This window comes from Sarcophilus harrisii, chromosome 3 (genome assembly GCF_902635505.1).
Source record: "Sarcophilus harrisii chromosome 3, mSarHar1.11, whole genome shotgun sequence".
NCBI lineage: Eukaryota > Metazoa > Chordata > Mammalia > Dasyuromorphia > Dasyuridae > Sarcophilus > Sarcophilus harrisii.
In genome coordinates this window covers 146,289,769-146,309,202 of record NC_045428.1, presented here as the reverse complement: position 1 = coordinate 146,309,202, position 19,434 = coordinate 146,289,769, and the positions used below count along the sequence as shown (strand labels likewise).

The 19,434-nt window shown below is 33.6% G+C and overlaps 1 protein-coding gene across 6 annotated transcripts in view; it reads right to left on the bottom strand.

Annotated features, from left to right (window-relative positions):
* The window catches only part of IPO5 (importin 5), a 115,225-nt gene that overhangs the window by 54,582 nt on the left and 41,209 nt on the right, over nucleotides 1-19,434 (bottom strand). The window contains exons 1-3 of one of the 6 annotated variants that reach the window (XM_031958574.1): nucleotides 7,805-7,881; nucleotides 7,253-7,332; nucleotides 3,748-3,887 (exon numbers count right to left, since the gene is read on the bottom strand). The gene's annotated coding sequence lies outside the window, so the exon portion shown is untranslated. Of the gene's footprint in view, nucleotides 1-3,747; nucleotides 3,888-7,252; nucleotides 7,345-7,725; nucleotides 7,771-7,804; nucleotides 7,882-19,434 lie in introns of those variants that run through there. The other 5 variants (XM_031958578.1, XM_031958577.1, XM_031958576.1 and 2 more) reach the window with 5 other exon arrangements.

Sequence of the window (19,434 nt, the reverse complement as noted above, 5' to 3'; positions counted from 1 at the left end):
GGGTGGGACGTAGCCCGCGACGTGCCCCCTCCCCGAGCCACGCCCCTCTTCTCCACTCCGTAGGTCCCCCCTAAATGCTAGCATGACTCAGGCTCTCCAGACCCGGGAGTGAGTCACGGACTCCCGCCGGGCCTGGCCCTTGGGTGGCTGTGCGCAGCCCCTCCCTCCTGCGTTTCCTCTCCTCTCTCCCGCCAAATGTAACCACGTTGCACGCTAGTCCCTCCTCCCCCCACTCCCCCCGCCCCAGGAGCTGCGCGATCTCCCCGAAGCTTCTTAGAACGGTCTCTGATCTGTCTGCTCGTGGAGGCTCGGGCACTCTGCCCTCCACCTTTTAATCTAGGGGCCTCAGGACGTGGCAACCACGGGGTCCCCGAGAGCAATGAGTACATGCACGGGCGCGCTAGTTGCGTCCCGGCTGGGCCAGTTATACGCTAATCTCTGGGAGTCTACTCTGCGGGGGGGGGGAAGGAGGGGGAGTATCCTTTTGAAGAACATTGGAGAAACTGAGGCAGAAAGAAGTGGAATGGGAATTATGGGGGACCTAGGGCCCGAGACTCCATTTCTATTCCCGTAAAAAAAAAAAAACCACCTTTTCTGCCTTCATAGAAGGCAAGTTAATGAAAAAGTAGGGGTTTCTTTAAAACAAATTCCCATCAAAAAGGAATCGAGTCAATCAGTCTACGTTTATTGAGAGCCAGCCTTACTACTGTACTACGTGGGAGGGGTAGGTAGAGCCTGCTCTCGAGGAACTGGAACAATCCAATGGTCATTCAATGGGGGAGGGGGATATAAATGTAGAGTTATCCCAAATGGAATGGGAGGCAGCTAAAAGCTGCTGACTCCTTATATTATTAGGAAGATAAAATGCCTTGAAATGGGAAATTAGGTGAAAGGATGAATCTTGGGAAAGATTTGCAATTGGAGGGCTCACTTTGCTTAATTCATCATCCTTTAAGGATTGTTTCTTCTGAGATAGACCTGTGATTCAATGCCATGGGAAATCGCGGTATGGGAATCCTTTTCACTACATAACTTTAATCGGTTGGTTTTAAAGCTGTCTGGCGGGGCAAAGAGTGGTTTAGTGATTTTCACAGAAATACAGTTTGTATTAGTAAAATCTAGTGTTCTTGACTCCAAGGATGGCCCACCAGATCTAGTGGTTTGTTTCCTTTCTGTAATCACTTTTAAATAAGCGTATAGCTGATTTTATGGAAATATTAAATATTTCAACTTTTTCCACTACCTTTTAAGAATTTTGACAACTTTGTAATCCAATTATAGAGGGAAAAAAAAAAAAAAACCCATAGTAAGATTTAAACGGTCCTTTTGGCAACCTCTACTAGCCCGGATTTTGGGGGCACCTCAAATTTCAAGAAAACTATATTTTAAATCAAATTTTGAAAATGGGATATTTGTTATTTTTAAAAACATATATAACCATTCTAGAGTGGAACTTATTCAAGGCCCTATTTGTGTCTCATTAATTTTTTGTCCCGAAATGGCTAATTTATAATTTCTCCTTTATTGATAGTTCATGGCATCCTTTCCATTAATTCTAAGTATGATTTCTTTTTTGTTTGTGAGAGTAGGTAGAGTTAGTGTTCTTAGGAGGATTCTGCACTCTAAAATTAACTTTTACATTTTCTAAAACTTGAGAATCCTGTAGTGAAATTTGGCCAGGGAGAAACTAAGTTGACACTGAAATAAAGTGAGCTGCTTGGAAAGCTTGCCCACTAATTTTGTGACTGTGTGTTGCATTCTAACATCAGTAGGGCATTAGTTTTTGAAATAGAAACTGATAGAAGTATCAGCATTTAGGTTTACTTGCATATGAATTTCAAATATTTACTTATGACCATGAATATTGAGTAATAAACTTGATAAACAATATGTTAAGAATAAAAATTCCTTTTTCCTAATCTGGTACAACTATTTAGAGACTTCAAAAATAGAATAAAAAGGGTTTTCATTTATATAAAGGGCTGTTTTCATCAATATTTTTTAAAAAATCAATTTTCATATTAGGTGGTGTCACCTACTGGTGAATTGTGAAATCACAAACTAACCCTATTTGGTAAATATTTGATCCAAATCAGTAGGAAATTTCTTAGATTGTAAATATGAAAGAATGAGAACCCTAAGCATGGTAGAAAATCATATTTCTTTAACTAATGGCAGGTTTAATGAGACAGAGGGTGACTGACAGTGGAGAGATGTCAGAAAGTCCAGAATATCCTCTTTTCAATGGTTATAACAGAAGTGGGCTAATTACACCGTATTATGAGCATATATGTATATGCATGTGTGTATAAAACACATATAAATATGTTACTATATGTTTATATAGCCAGTTATACAGGTAGAAGTACTTTACAGTTTATTTAAAATGCCATGGGGTTAGCTAATATCCCACTTTTATCCCAACAAAACTCTCAATTTGTTAGATATTTTCCCCATGGAAATGCAGCTCAGATTTTATATAATCAATGGGAAAATAGGATTTACTTTTATGAACATTTTTATTTGTAACTGTGCAGATAATTTATAATAAGCTTTTACTGGATTCTTAAATCAACTAATAAAAGTTATATATATATCACATAGACATGAATATATATGTATGTTACATGTATATATGAATTCTTGAAACCCAATTGACTTGCTTTTTAATATAAACGTCAGGCTAATATCTACGTAAATTCAAATAAAAGAAAGTCTCCCCCCTCTATGATTTGGAATGTGAAGAGTTTGATTACAGATGATGTTTTGGATTACTTTGAACATTAGTCTCTGAGACTTTTTAGCTATTAACCTCTTCTGTGACATTAACCTCTCCCTGGGACATTAAGATTTGACAATCCTATGCCTTCCCATGTTTTTCCTTCCTTGCATATTTCTTCTCCTTCACCCCCTCCCTCCTTCCTCCCTCAGTTCTGTGTAGGAAAACTACCTGGAATACAATCAGTACTTACACACAACTGATATTAGGCACCAAAATCTTTGTTGACTATATAAATAAAAGATTCTTCTCCCTCCTGGACAATAGTTCTGAAACTCTGAAGCCTGACTGTATAAGAGCAGTTTCAAAGATGTGAATTGTACTCAATTATTTGTTGGAAATAAAATAAGTAATTTGCTACTTACACTTTTGCAACTTGGAAAAAAAAATGCTAACTGAGATAAAGTTCTGAATAGGAGAATCAAAGAGTATTCTAACAAGAGGGGAAATCTATGCCCTAAAATTTAATATAAGGATTAAATTATTTTAATAAATTGATTTGCTCTTTAATGCAACATAAGATATCACATGACTCATAGCTATACCATATTAACCCCATATCTGTAAGCTAATCATTTTAGAACTCTGTTCTTTGGGCTTTTTGATTAAATATTTTAATTCAGATCAAGTCTCCAAATTTGACAAAGTTAATTTCTGTACATGAGTTTTCTTGTGAGTAGTAATGATATGCCAAACTTTAACAAATTATGAAAGAAGATAAACAGATTTTAAAGCTATAGGACAGAAGACTATATATATATATATATATATATATATATATATATATATATATATATATATATATATATGTTTTTTTAAGCTGTAGGACCATTATGGGCTGTTTTTGTTGTCTGGTTCTGAGAAGAGCATGGAGCACTGTACATATAAAGACTGTCTCACTGTTAATCTAAATTTAGCAAAAACATTTTTTATAGTGATATAATCCTATGAAGTTTGGAATTCTTTACCTTATGGCAGTTTATCCTTATGTTTCCAGTTTTGACTTGAATTTCAGGGGATTGGAGACATGGTACTGTACTTCCTGAGCTGAGTTCCTTGCTTAGGAATTCCCTCCTCCTCCTGGTATGACATAGACAGATTTGTTGACCTTTAGAAGAAGATAGGTTTGACCATGTCAAATAAACTTATTGGTTAAATATAGTTGGTAAAGATGGAGAAGGTTGAAGAATGATGTACGAATATCTTTTATTATTATTTTATTATTTGTGTTTTAATTTAAATGTAATAGATTTTTAAGCCTTTATGACTTCATCTGAAATAAAAATAACTATTAAACAGGGTTCATATTTGGAAGATTTTTCCTAGAGAACCATAAGAAAGCAGATATAGTGCTGAATTATTGAATCTTTGTGCTCTTTTTTTATATATTTAAGATTATTCAGAATATATAGATAATAGAATTATGAGCCTACTTGTTCTAGTCATTCCTGAGCCAAAATTATTTTTAAAGATTTAGAGATGACTCACTCATCATGTTTTTCCTCTTCATTTAGTCAGAGATTATAGCAGCAACCAGGTTACTGTGTAGATATAATGACACACAAAATTTCCCTCTCTTATGGAGGCATAAAGTATTATTGTGACATCAAGCCTTCCTACACTATTTCCTGTAGTTGGTGTTACAATTATATTATGGGTCCATAGAAAGTGAAGACTCCAAAAAAATCATACTCTTTAATTCCACCCACCCAGTGTCTCTTTAAGAGTTTATACATTAGTATTAATGAAGCCAGAAAGTAGTGATACAGTAATATTAAGTCTGTAGTGTAGTTTTAAATAAAAGTTTATATCTACTATCTTTGCATTTCTGAATCCAGAGTTGTTTGTTTGTTTGTTTTTTACAATTCAGAGAATGCACCAGTGATGAAGTTGATGAACTTTTTCCTCATCCAGTTGGAAGAACATTGATATGAAAGAAGACAAATTAGAAAAAAAAAAATTGCATTAAGATAACTTTTGGTACTTTTAAATTTTAGTTTGTTTTTTAACCAAAGCAGTAAGATCTATTGAGTAAGAAAATATTAAATTACATGTTCAGCAATCTAAATTTAACTTTCAGTTATAAATTATCATTATGCTACCATTGAATTAAAATTGTCACTTAGAGGCCTTATCAACACCTGAATATGCAAAATATTTTTTCATCTTAGCTTATGTATATATGTGTATGTGTGACTACTTACTTTTGTTTATATTTAATTTTTGTTCTGTTCCCTCCCCCACTAAGGATCATAGAATTAGAGATGGAGAGAACCTTATATGACATCCATTCCAACCTCTTCTTTATTTTATAGTTGGAAAAAACTACCTTCTGGACAACATAAATGATGTATGCAAAGTTACATAGGAGTGCAATTTTATCAAATTTTTTAATCAAAAAAATTTATCAAATCTTACCTCACACTTTGGCAACTGTATTGTATTTATATTATTGTATATTATAGTTTTATATATATATATATATTTATGTCTTTAGAGAGTGTAAACTATCAATACATGGGCTGTTTTATTTAAATATTGAATATCCCACCTAAAAGAGTTCTATACACAACAGGGGCTTAAGAAATTCTGAATACTACTTAAGGGAAAAGTAATAATTGTGAAAAGTATAAGAAATATATGGAATAATATAATAACTGCATTAAGACTGCTTTATAACATTAATTACATGATTTTAGATATAACATCAAATAGAAAGCTGTATGATAGAGTTAAAAGAGTAGTTATCTCTAGAGTGAAGAGACCCAAGTCCAAATTTTGTAATGAATATCATTTTGAAACAAGTCATTTAACTTCTCGGCAAAATCAGCAAATCAAACCACCTGGAGTTTCCATCCAGCTCTAGGCTTTGTAGGAGTTCGATAAATGTCCAGTTAATTAATTGGATATATGAGGGGTGGGAAGAGATTAGGAATTATAACTTTGTCTGATCTGAGGAAAGAAGGGCCTATATTCTGCTTAAAATAAATTAACTAAAAGGAATCAGAGTTATTGGACAGATATAGCAAGTTAGTCTTGGAGTCCAAACAACCTGGATTCAGATCCTGCTTCTGACACATATACTGTGTTGATCTTGGGCAACTCCCTTAACTTTCAATATCTCAGACAACTCTCTAACACTAAGTTTTGGAAAAAGTGCTGATTTGACTGGTAAAAATTTCTTACCAGGAGATTCATATGATGATGAATCTACAGATTTACCTCCCCCACCTTCCTCCATCGAATGAAATTTTATTTTTATTTTTCTTTAGCTTCCTAGGGTGATAAGAATATCAATCAACATGCTATCTCTAATACCACATGTAATATCTCTAATTTATTGGTTAAGAAATTAGATTTTTATGTCAACAATTTAAAATATAACACTTTATAAAAGAAACATACAGGAATACTGTTTTAAAGTTATTTAAGGGTTCATGCTATGGGACTTAATTTCTCTATTTCTTAATCATAGTTGTACAGTGAAGATGTTTCTTATATTGGCTTTTATAAGCTATAAAATATGTGATAATAATAGATAATATTTATATATATTATCCATTAGTTCTTCACATGATCACTTTGGGGAAATAGGTGTTATCTTCCTGTTTTAGAGATGAAGAAACTAAGTTCCAGACATTAGCTCAGGATTACACATCTATTCTAGGACAGAATACATGTAACATGTATATATGTATATTCCTAACATAGACTGACCTTCTCATTCAACAAACATTTATTAAGTACCAATTACTATGTAGAGGATACTATATTAGCTATTGAGAATGATGAGTGATATAATTTAGTACTGCAATGATAAGACATTTGATCACTTTGTAGTTCTGATTTTTCATCTATCAAGTAAAAAGTATTTTCCCTCTTATCTGACTGCTATGAAAATGCTTTTTATGTACTTTGCAATGCTGAAAATTAAGAACTAGAATTAAGAGTAATTTCTAATAAGAACACTGATGAATTCAAAGAGAATATTTTGAAAGCATTTGAGGAAATTGAGGCATTTGACCAACAAGCTGCTTTTAAAATACTTTTTCTTAGGTTTATAAAGAAGTCTGATCAGAAACTTCAGATGATTTTGAGGATTTTCTGAATGGTAAAATTACAAACTTTCAGACTTTGAAGGTATGTGGTATGTCCCAGCATCCATCTTATTCAACTCATTCCTGAAAAAGAATTTTCTCTACAGAATACCTGACAAATGGTTATGCAGCCTTTGTTTGATGATCCAACAAGAAAGGCATTTGCTTCTAAGGCATTCCATTCCACTTATAGGTAGCTTTAAGTGTTAGTCTTCCTTGACAAGAAGCTTAACTTTGCTTTAACAACTTCCAACTATTTATATTTTGAGAGGAAGGCATAGGAATTTTTTGCAATATACATGAGAAAAAAAGTTTATCAGTTTCAATGAAGGTATTGGAATTAGAATTAAACCAAAATCTGCCATTATTGTCTTACCTGGGTGATTCAAGGATCCAGTTCACGGAAAACAGCTGTGTGCATACATTGGTCCTGGAAAGGTTTTTCACCTGAACCACCTATATTCAAAAACAAACAAACTAAAACAACCCATGAACATTTTTACCTCATTAAATATTTCTGTACAGACCATACTGTCTGAGAATCTATATCTTTTGTTTAGTATCCCAATTTTTATCAAAATTTCATGATACTTTATCCAATGTATTGTTAGATTTCTAAGCTCATTTATACAAGTTAATATTAAAGAGTAGTGAAGAATGATGACTCTTCATTCTTTAAGGCTTGTTTTACATTTAGCAAGTTCTCTGAATCAATTCCTTTTCTTCTTGTAAGGTGCCTACAGCATGACTCTTGGGAGGCAAAGTCTAAAAATAAAGGACTCTAGGAGGCTGAAAGAAATCTCTGATTACTCATAGAAAGAAAAGGTGTTGGGATTTCCCGCCTATTACCTCCTAACTTTTTCTTGGACATGGAATAAAAATTTACATTCTGTTTTGTCTGTAAGTTTTGAAGTTTGAACATACTTACAGTAGTCAAAGCTGTTCTCTTCACTGTGGTTGCTCCTGTAATGGTATGTCATTAATCTCACCGTTCCGACCCTCACTAGGTCAGGCAGGTCGCCATGGATACGTTTATCTGCACTTGTGACCCGTGATATATAAAGCAGCAGATGCTGGACCATGCTTGGGGCACATTTCATCTTGTCTACCAAAATCATAAACTATCCTTGCATAGACATTGTATTCTCCCAGTTGTTCCAAAGGCAAATGGTAGTGGAAGGGAATCTTTATACTCATGATTTGCAACTATAGTTTATGAGGGGCATTATAACAGAGCATAAATTAAGTTTATGTAATTTCTAAGCACAATCTAGTCCACTATTATCTTCCAATTCTAGGCCTAGCTCACTGCCCACTTGCAGTATATGTATGTGTGTGTCTATAAAAATATATATATGTATATATAAAGTTCACACTCACTGGGTTGCTTGTCTAAATACATTTCATAATTTGGGACATTCTTCATATGTTTGGTTTTTTTCTAGTATGAATCCAGGAAGCCAAACTCATTTCAGCCAACCCTTTTTTTTTTCATTAAAGATGAATAACATGTTTACTGTACCAGCTAGATGTAGTAAATATAGTGTTATCAATAAACATCATCCGGTGAATCTTATAATCCATAAGAAATACTTATTCCACTTATAATACATTTTTCATGATATTGGATATGCTTTGGTCTTACTGATCTTACTTATCTTACTGATAAATTAATGATTCGATCCTCAATCAATCTATAAACATTTGTTAAATTCCTAGTGGCTAGGGGCTAGGGACCCAAAGACGCAAAACAGTCTCTGTCTTCAAGGAGCTTGCATACAAGCTAATTTAGAGTGGGGGAAGACAACTGGGGGCATCAGGCATAATATAAAAAATAGTACTTGAATTGAGCTTTATAGGAAATAAAAGATTTTGAGAAGCAGAATAGAGTTAATGCTAGGGAAGGGGAACATCCAAAATAGGAGATGGATTATAATATGTGAAGACTTGAAAGAAGAACAGTTTGTCTAACCAGAAGAATAGCTAAGAGTAATACATAATAAAGATCAGAGCCAAGTTGTGAAGATTTTTAAATGCCAAACAAGGGAGTTCAAATTTGATCCTAGGATTTTAGAGAATCAGGGAAATTTACTGGGTAAGACTTGAGATTCAGGAAAATCACTTTAGCAGTATGGAAGTTGGATTGGAGAAGGTAGTCAGGGAGACCAGTTAGAAAGCTATGTTGCAAAGTTTGGGTGAGAGGTGATGACAAGTTGAATGAAGATGGTGGCTAAATGAGTGAAGATAAGGGAATGGGTTGGAGAGATGCTAGGGAAGTAGAATTGATAAGACTTAGCTATGTGGGGATAGATTTACTCTGAGATTGAGAACCTTTTTATATCTGAGAAAAGTAGTACCTTTAAGGGAAATAGAAAAGTTCAAAAGAAATGGATTTGAGATTGGAGGGAAAGTAATGGATTCTATTTTAGACACACTGAGTTTTAAAATGTCATTGGAATATCTGATTTGAAATGTCTACTAAGATGTTGATGATAAGGAATTGGAATTCAGGATAGATCTTAGGACTGAATATATAGATATGGGGGACATCTTCATAGAAATGATATTTATGTCCATGGAATATGATATGGTCAACTCTTTCTATGCAGTTCTCTCTGATACTCAAAAACAAAACAAAGCTTCACTTGATCTTACTATTCCCTGCAACTATTCTCTAATATTTCTCATCCCTTTTGCCATAAAACGTCTAGATCTACTCTAGTTGTTTTTACTTTATCTTCTCTTATTCACTCCTCAACTTTGGTTTATGCCCTCATGACAAATGAAAGTCTTTTTTCCAATGATCTGCTATCTTTAAAATTCCCTCTCCTTTACCCCTCTCCATATCAGTTGCCATGTCTTATTCATTTTATCTATACAGTACTGTTCACATATATCATTTTCTCTCATTGCCTCTATTTTTGTACAAGCTCTCATCAACCTCTCACCTGGGGCATTGCAGTAATCTTTAAATTGGTATCCCTTTCTTTAACCTTTCCTCTCTACAGTCTATCTTCCACATGACTAGCAAACTGATAATACAAAATCACAGGTGTGAGCATTCTGATTGTCTAAGAAGTTCCAGTGGCCTGCTCTTGACTGTTGGATAAAAGAGACACTCTTCTGCTCATCATTTAAAATCTTTGCAGTCAGGCTCCAATCAACTTCCATATTTAATGGACCTATTTACTGATTTCTGTACATGACAGTCTATCTTCCATACCAGTATCTATTGGACAAGTCCTCCATATCTAGAATACATTCCTTTCTTACCTGCCTCCTTTAGAATTCTGTTTTCTTCAAGGCTTTTAATACAAATGCTATCTTCTATAAGAGCTCTGTCTTGATTCCTACAACAGGAATCTTCCTACCCTTAGATAATTACTATGTGTTTAATTTCAATTACCCCTCAATCTAATTTTAGTTTATTGAGGGCAAGGATTGTTTTTTTTTTTGTAACTATCAAATAAAAACAATTAATACTGGACTATGTAATTTTTAAAACCAAGACTGCCAAAGACTATTTTGTTTAGTTGATCATTAATTTATCAAACCATTTTTGTATTGGGAAAAGCCCAAAGTAGGTAGAACTTCTAACAGAACTCTTTTCCTCAATAAGAATTCAGATAATATTTATAGGAAACTTGAACAACAGCAAAAAAAAAAACCCAAAACAAAACAATCTGGGTTAACATTTCAGAATTCCATTCTCTTTGGTATCACTTCCCTCACTTCTGGAATTAAACATAGCCCCTTCTTTTCTTAGAAAATTCTTATGTTAATCCTTTTTCATATTTCAATATTTCAGTCAGTGATTAGACTAGAATATAGTTTTAAGGCATTACTTTCTCTTTTTGTCTTTAAAATATTTTTGTGTTTTTTTCTTTTTTTAAATTATAGCTTTTTATATACAAAACATATGCATGGGTAATTTTTCAACATTGACCCTTGCAAAAACTTCTGTTTCAACTTTTCCCCTCCTTGCCTCCACCCCCTCCCCTAGATGGCAGGTAGTCCCATACATGTTAAATATGTTAAAGTATATGTTAAATACAATATATGTATACATATTTATACAGTTATCTTGTTGCAAAAGGAAGATCAGATTTAGAAAGAAAGTAAAAGTAATCCGAGAAGAAAAAACAAAAATGCAAGCAAACAATAACAGAAAGAGTGGAAATGTGATGTTGTGGTCCATTCTCATTTCCCAGTGTTCTTTCTCTGAGTGTAGCTGGTTCTATTCATTACAGATCAATTGGAACTGATTTGGATCCTCACATTGTTGAGGAGAGCCATGCCCATCAGAATTGATCATCATGTTGTTGCTGTGGATAATGATCCATTTCATTTAGCTCATTTCATTTAGCATCAGTTCATATATGTCTCTCCAAGCTTCTCTGTATTCATCCTGCTGGTCATTTCTTATAGAACAATAATATTCCATAATATTCATATACCACAATTTATTCAGCCATTCTCCCATTGATGGGCATCCCTTCAATTTCCAGTTTCTTGCTACTATGAAAAGAGCTGCCACAAACATTTTTGCACATATGGGTCCCTTTCCCTTCTTTAACATCTCTTTGGGGTATAAGCCCAGTAGTAACACTGCTGGATCAAAGGGTATGTACAGTTTGATCATTTTTTGAGTATAGTTCCAAATTGCTCTCCAGAATGGTTGGATCTGTTCATAACTCCACCAACAATGTATCAGTGTCCCAGTTTTCCCACATCCCTTCCAACATTCATCATTATCTTTTCCTGTCATCTTAGCCAATCTGACAGGTGTGTAGTGGTATCTCAAGAGTTGTCTTAATTTGCATTTCTTTGATCAACAGTGATTTGGAGCACCTTTTCATATGACTAGAAATAGTTTCAATTTCTTCATCTGAAAATTATCTGTTCATATCTTTTGACTATTTATCAATTGGAGAATGGCTTGATTTCTTATAAATTAGAGTCAATTTTCTATATATTTGAAGATGAGGCCTTTATCAGAACCTTTAGATGTAAAAATGTTTTCCCAATTTATTGCTTCCCTTTTAATTAAGGCATTACTTTCAATCCATGATTCTTAAGAAAGGATTCTACCTATCAAAGGTACTTAATAGTTGTTTATTAAATAAATAAATGATCCATTTCTATTAATGATTTCAATTGCCTCTAAAGCACATCTTTTTGATATCAATATTCTCCCATTCATACTATGTGACTATAAATCTTGGAATACCACAATTTTAGAAGAATCATTGTTAAGGGTGATCTACAGGGCAAGAGAAAGTCATTTGGTGGGTAAAAGTGGGCTTTAAGATACCACAGATAACATCTGTGAAAGATGTGATATAAAGGACTAATCAAGGATATATATATATATATATCAGAAAAGAAGATACTAGTATCTATTAAATATAGTAACAATGACTAGCATTTATATATATGTACATGTACATGAATATATATTAATTCATTTAATCCTCACAAGAATCCTATGAAGTAGGTGTTATCATTATCCTCATTTTACAGGTGAAGAAAATGAAGTTGAAAGGTTAAGTGATGACCAGAGACAATAGCTAATGTCTGAGACAGAATTTGAACAAAAGCCTTCCTGACTCCAAGTCTTGCTCTGTGTCAGTATGAAAAGATCCAGAAAAAGGTCTCCAGCATTTTAATTAGATGGATTATGAAGAATATATGGAAGTAGATGAATGAGAATTGAAATTAAAAAAGCATTAGTAAAGAGTATATACATCAATGACATCAAAGATTTGTGGAAATATCAAATACAATAGGTTGGCAGATTTTTTAGTAACTCACAAGGAGAATTATGCAAAGTTGAGATTTTCTTTTTAGTTCCTCCAACATCAGTGCAGAACTTTTTGAAAGATAATATTTTTGTTCAGGGTAGAATATTCTGAATAAATATTCTTGGAGATTATAAAACTCGAGAGTAACACTTATTAAAAATTTGTTTTCATTTTTCTCATTTATTGGGATCCTTTCTTCAAATTACTAAACAGTCTTTCTAAAACATTACACTTTTTTTTAAATAAAGGAGAGAAAAGACTTAACTCCAATTATATATCTATAGAATACACCCAAATGACATCATTACTTGAGTTGTTTGCCCTTTTCTGCACCCATCAGCCTCCTGAGAACTATTTTTCATTCTTACTCTTGATTCTGTTGTCCCCAGACTACTTATAATTTATTCTCTTCTTGACATAAATAGTACATTTATAAACATCTAGCTTTGAAATTGAACACAAGGCATTGATTTAAAAAGATTCATCCAGAACAAGAATAACTCAATGTAAAGTGTCTGGGCAAAGTGGACACTACTTAGATGTGCTATCATTGCATTAAAGAATGAACATTCTCATTAGTGACCTAGATCTTTAGGAACGCAGTATACTGAAGCTTTCATATAACTGTCTTTCATGTAGCATTTAACTCATGCATGATGTGGGATTGCCTATAATTGGGATTTTTTAGTTCTTTATTAAGCTGTCAAAGAAAGGGCGCTAAATAGAATTGTCTACTGAATTCTGAATAGTGTTACAGTGCATTTGTTTCTAAGGAGTCTCTGGAAGACAGAATACTTGCAACTTTGTCTCGCTTAAATCCAATTCATCTCTAAGTCAGGAAATCAATTGTGATGTCATTGGTTTGCTTTGAAAATGAAGGACAAACAACAACAATCTCAAATATAGTAGTAGATCCTTTCCCAGCTATGATGTGTTTGGGAGATTTGAAAGCATTAGACAAAATAATAGGATTCAAGATTTTATGGGAACTAAAGTGACCAGCAGCTCTCACAGTCCAATGCCTTACAATTTACAAGGAACTTCATATACATTATTTCATGCTAGGAGTAATTTAAGTTGTGTGTTTTTTTCCCACTTATAAATTATTTCAAGAACAGTAAGAAAGGAGGCATGTTGCCAATGGGTTTCTTTTCACGGAATGAACTTCTGCTGGTAACTTTCGAGTTCAAGAGTTACTTCCTAATATATAATCATTACTTCTCTCTAGCCCCTCATAGTTTGCTTATATATTATATATTAAAAGATTTAAAAATACATATTATATTGCTTCAGGAAGCAGTTACTTTCTTCTGAATTCTTACTAGTTTACATTTTGGTTCTAGTAAAGACAATCTTGAGAAATATTTCTTTGAAAATCTTTTTCATATATTTCATTCTAAATCATAAATTTACAGGACTACAAAGTTAATCTACTCAGAATTTTTAGATAAAATTATATCTTAATATCTCTATGAGATATTTATCCCCTAATCCTTTCCATTCTCCCAAACTCATTCCTTTCAATTGCCTTTTTCAGAATTTTCCAGTCCTTGCTATCAGGATATGCTTTCTTATATAAAGTGTCCTAGAAGACTAATTTAAACCTGAATAGCTTAAAACTACATCAAAAGTTTTAGGACATATTGTATCTACTTATCCATCCATCCATTCATCCACTCATTCATTTATTTGTCTATCTATCTATCCATTCATTTATTAATTAATTCATTTAGTGAGACAATTCTAATTAAGCAACTTTCTTAGGATCATGTAGTAAGTATTTGAAGCCAGATTTGAATTCATATAGATGATTCCTCCTGACTTCAGACCATTTAAAGAATTACCAAGGCAGAGTATTCTATTTTTTTGTACAGCTCTAATGATCAGAAAATGTTTCTTAATTTTGAGTTAATTTTGTAATTTGGCCCTTTCGAGCCAAGAAAAGCAAATTTAATACCTCTTCTAATGTTTGAAAACATAAATTATATCCTTGCTGAATTTTACTTTCTATTGTTTTCGTTTAACAACATTTAATTTTTCCCAATTACACATAAAGATAGTTTTCAACATTCACTTTTGTAAGATTTTGAATTTCCCCCCTCCCCAAGACAGCGAACAATCTGGTGTAGGTTATATATGTACAGTTATTTTAAATATATTTCCATATTAGTCATGTTGTAAAGAAAAAATCAAAACAGAAGAGAAAAACCACAAAAAAGAAAAAACAAATAAAAATGGTGAAAATAGAATGCTTTGGTCCACATTCAATCTCTATAGTTCTTTCTCTGGATGAGGATGGCATTTTCCATCCCAAGTTTATTGGAATTGTTTTGAATCACTGTATTGCTAAGTAAAGCAAAGTCTGTCAAAGTTGACCATCTGTACAATGGTGCTGTTACTATGTACAATGATCTCCTGGTTCTGCTCACTTCACTCAGCATCAGTTCATGTAAGTTTTTCCAAGTTTTTCTGAAATCCACCTGCTCATCATTTCTTATAGAACAATAGTGTTCTAGTACATTTATATACTATAATTTATTCAGTCATTCCCAATTGATAGGCATCCACTCGATTTCCAATTTCTTGCCACACTGAAAGAGCTGTTACAAACATTTTTGCATATTGTGATCCTTTGTCCTCTAAATTATGTCCTTCCTAAGATTTCTCTTCTCCAAAGTTAAACTTTTCCAGTACCTTGAACTGATCTCATAGAACAATTATTATGTCAAAGACATCACGATTCTTCTTTTTAGATATTTGGGATTCCATTTTCTCCCAGTTTTCCTTCTATCTGACTACTCCTTCTCTGTGTCCTATGCTAGATCCTCTTTCAGATCATGCCCTTTAATTCTAGTTGGCTGTCTTCTTTTCTTCCTCTATATTACTTCACTTAGTAATCTGATCAGCTCCCATGGATTTAATTACCATTTCTAAATTGATGATTCTTAAATCTACCTATCCTACCCTAGTCTCTCTGATGATCTTTAGTCTTGCTTCTCCAATCCTTATTTATGAAAATTGCTTTGGTGGCCAAATGGAGAATGGAATGGAATAGGGAAAGAGTTGACATGGGTAGACCCACCAATAAATTGTTGCAGTAGCTTAGACATGAAGTGATGAGGGCTTGCACTAGAATGGTGACAGTGTTATAAAAGAGAAGGGGACTTCTTCAAGGAATATTGCAAAGGTAAATCTGGAAAACAACAACTTGCATATGGGGGGTGAGATAGGAGGAATCCAGGTCTTTAGCCTGAGGGATTGAGAGGATGATATTGCCCTCTACAGTAACTAGGGAAGGAAAGAAGCAAGGAACATTTAGGGGGATGAATTCTTTTTTTTTTTTTTTTTTTGATACATTGTGTTTAAGATAAATATTAAACATCCTTTTTGAGAAATTGTAAAAGTAATTGGAGATATCAGATTGGAAATCAGTAAAGAGATTGGAGCAGGATAGGTAGATCTGAGAATCATTATCCTAGAGAAGGTAATTAAATCCATGGAAGCTGATGATATTAACAAATGAAATGCTATAGAGAAAGAAGAGAAGGTTCAGGACAGAACTCTGAGGGACATTTAGGATTAGAGGGCATGATCTGAAAGAGCATCCAGGAAAAGAGACCTATCCAGGATAGGTAGGAGAAAAATCAGGGAATTGTATCTCCAAAATTTATAAAGAAGAGAGTGTTGAGGTGGTCAGTACTGGAAAGGAATGGGCAGGGAATCACTACTGTCAAAGATGGAAAGAAGAAGAGAAATACATTTAAGATGAAGGAGAATTTGTTGCCAATGGAAAAAGCATTCCAAAGGGCACAGTGGAAGGGCTAGGTGGAATTAGGGTGAAACTTTGAAAGGAAATGGGGAATGTGTTTTAAGAGGTGTGGAATAGGGTTTGGATAATTACATACAGGAATTCAAAGTCAGTGAAGGGTATGACCTGGTGGGAACTCAATGTTCATCATTGAGTGGAGAGCACCCCTCCTTTACCCTTAAAAGATAGTTATACAAGGAGATTGGAAACCTGAAGTACAAAGGAAGGTTGCTTTCTTTGATCTAGAGGTTCTCCACATCCCAATTGGGAAATTGGGATGGCAAGAGAAATTGGAAGATGACTTATGTTGTTGTATCAGTTTCCACTAACTCACTTTTCTCTTATCCATCCCTACACAACTTCCAAATTAATATTTCTAAGACACAGATCCTAAGACACTTCATTATACAGAAATCTTCAGAGGTTCCATAGATGAAAGATGGAAGTGGTTGCTTTGGGGCAGATTCTAAGATGGTGTAAAACATTTCACTGAAAGTCTATGACACACTTTCCTATAAGTACATACAGAATCCAGAGGGAAGGGGATCCAAACTTTAGAAAACAAGGGGCGAAAGGGTAATTCACAGGCTGAAACAAGGAAATAAAAAAAAAAAAGAAAAAGAAAACCTGTAATAAATACTGGCCATGTTCAAAAATATATTTCATTCTGTATTTTAAGCATATCAACTCTTCTACTCATTCTTAAATCTCTTATAATCTGGCATATTATGAGATAATTAATATGATAATGATACTGTCTTTCTACTGAATAGCTACTAAGAATTTTTTCAATTGTAAAATCATTTGACCTTTTCTAAGTTCTCTTGTCTACAACTTATCTACAGCTCTCAGTTATCTGCCTTTTCTTTCTGTCTCTCTTCTTTTAAATTTCCACAACACTGCTCTATTTTGCTTATTTTCCTACAACTCAGTGTTCTTAATTATCACTTATCACTTACTCATTGATCTTGGATGTCTGCCAAAACTCTATCTTGAGCTTTCGTTTCCTGAGTCTGTATATGTTCTTGGTAATGTCAATGCTCCTGTGGATTTAATTATCACCTTACACAAATGAATCTTGGTTATATATCCAGCCCTAATCTCTCTCCTGAACTCGTCTCATTTTAAATTCTAGTCCCATGTCAGCAAAAAACTTGCATAAACTAAACCCCCACATTTCTACTACATATCTCTCCTCATTGTTTCCCAACTTCTATTGAGACTATCATCTTTCTTCTAGTCATGCAGGTTCAAAAATCCTGAAATTGTCCTTTCTTCTTTTCCCATAGACAACTAGTTACCAAATCTTGTTGATTCCATTTCTTTCTTTTGCATCTATTTTCTTTCTTTTATTCACAAGGTTATGGCCTTAGTTCATACCCTTATCATCTCTCTCTTGGACTGTTGGATTATCTCAATTGTTGCATATTTTATTTCCTTGTTTCTACTAACTCCTTTTTCTCGTATCCATTCCTACATAACTTCCAAATTAATATTCCCTAGATACTTCGTTATACAGAAATCTTCAGAGGCTCCATCGTACCTCTAAGACAGAATATAAAATCTTCTACTTGATACTTTAAGCCTTCTACAATACAGTTCTCATCTGCCTTTCTAGTCTTCTTTCATTTTTCTCCTTTTTACACACTTTCTGTTCCATCCAAATAGGCTTACTTGTTTTTATCCATAATAGGACATTTGATTTTCCATCTTCTTGTCTTTGTAAAGGCTTTTTTCCAAGGGTGGGAGGCATTCACTCCTCACTTCTGCCTGTTAGAATCTTTAGCTTCTTTCAAAGGTCAGCTCAGGTATTATCTCTACTTAAATTCTTTCCTGATTTCCTCAGTTATTGATGCTTCTCTGATCAAATTCTTGTATTTTTTATATTGTATTATTTTTTCTATACAGATAATAGCTAATATTTTATAGCACTTCAAGATTTCTAAAGTATCTTACATATATTTTTCCATTTGATCCTCACAATAACTCTTTCTGTAACAGTTATTGTAATCCCAGTACAGTGCTTTACAAATGGAAGGCATCTAATAAATATTTGATGAATAAAGTCAAATTATTGCTTCCAAGATTTGAAACCACAGGATTTCACAGGGATAGCGTTTGTATTAAAAGGTAGATTTTTATAGCTTAGGATCATTAAATGTAATTCACAATTTCCCAAATCAAGTCTACTCTCTCCCTCTTAGTCAATTCTAAGTTCAACCTTTTGTTCAGCTTAAGTGCCCACTACACACAAATGTGTCTCGCTTTCAATGAACTGGCTATACAATTGCATATCATCCTCATTTTTCATTCATGTAGTTTTCCTTATATGATTTGTTAGGTCTATCTCTTTTGATTAACTAGAATTATTGAGGAGGCCATCTATTGTTCTTTTTAATTTGTTGAGGAATTGTAATTTCTTCTTTGTTGGAGGAAACTATTTGATGTGCAATTCCTATCAGAGATTCAGATCTTTATAACTTAAAGACTGAGGAAATGAAGAGTTTAATAGCTGGTACTGGGTCAAATAGCAAGCATTTGTTAGAGCTAGGATTTGAACCCGTGTCTTGCTAACTTGTCCTTTTATTAACTATGTCACACTGACTAATACTATTATATGACTACTGCAGTATCCTTCTTCTACTTTGTGGTAAGTCACAACCTTTCAGTCTGTGCTTAAAATGGATCTGACAACACAGTTAAATTTCTGTGTGAGCAATTACAACAAAGCAGGGTTTGTTTTAATGAATATCTAAACTTTTGAAAGTGATATGGAAAATATTAATGGCAAAAATTAAACCTAAAAATTTGCTACTTTTTTGGAGAGCAGATTATTAAACATTTCTAATCACACCCTATATCTCAGGGAATGTTCAGACTATATAAGATTTAGAGAAGATCTGTATTGGTACAGGAAGGTTATTACCAAAAACCTCTGTACGAGCA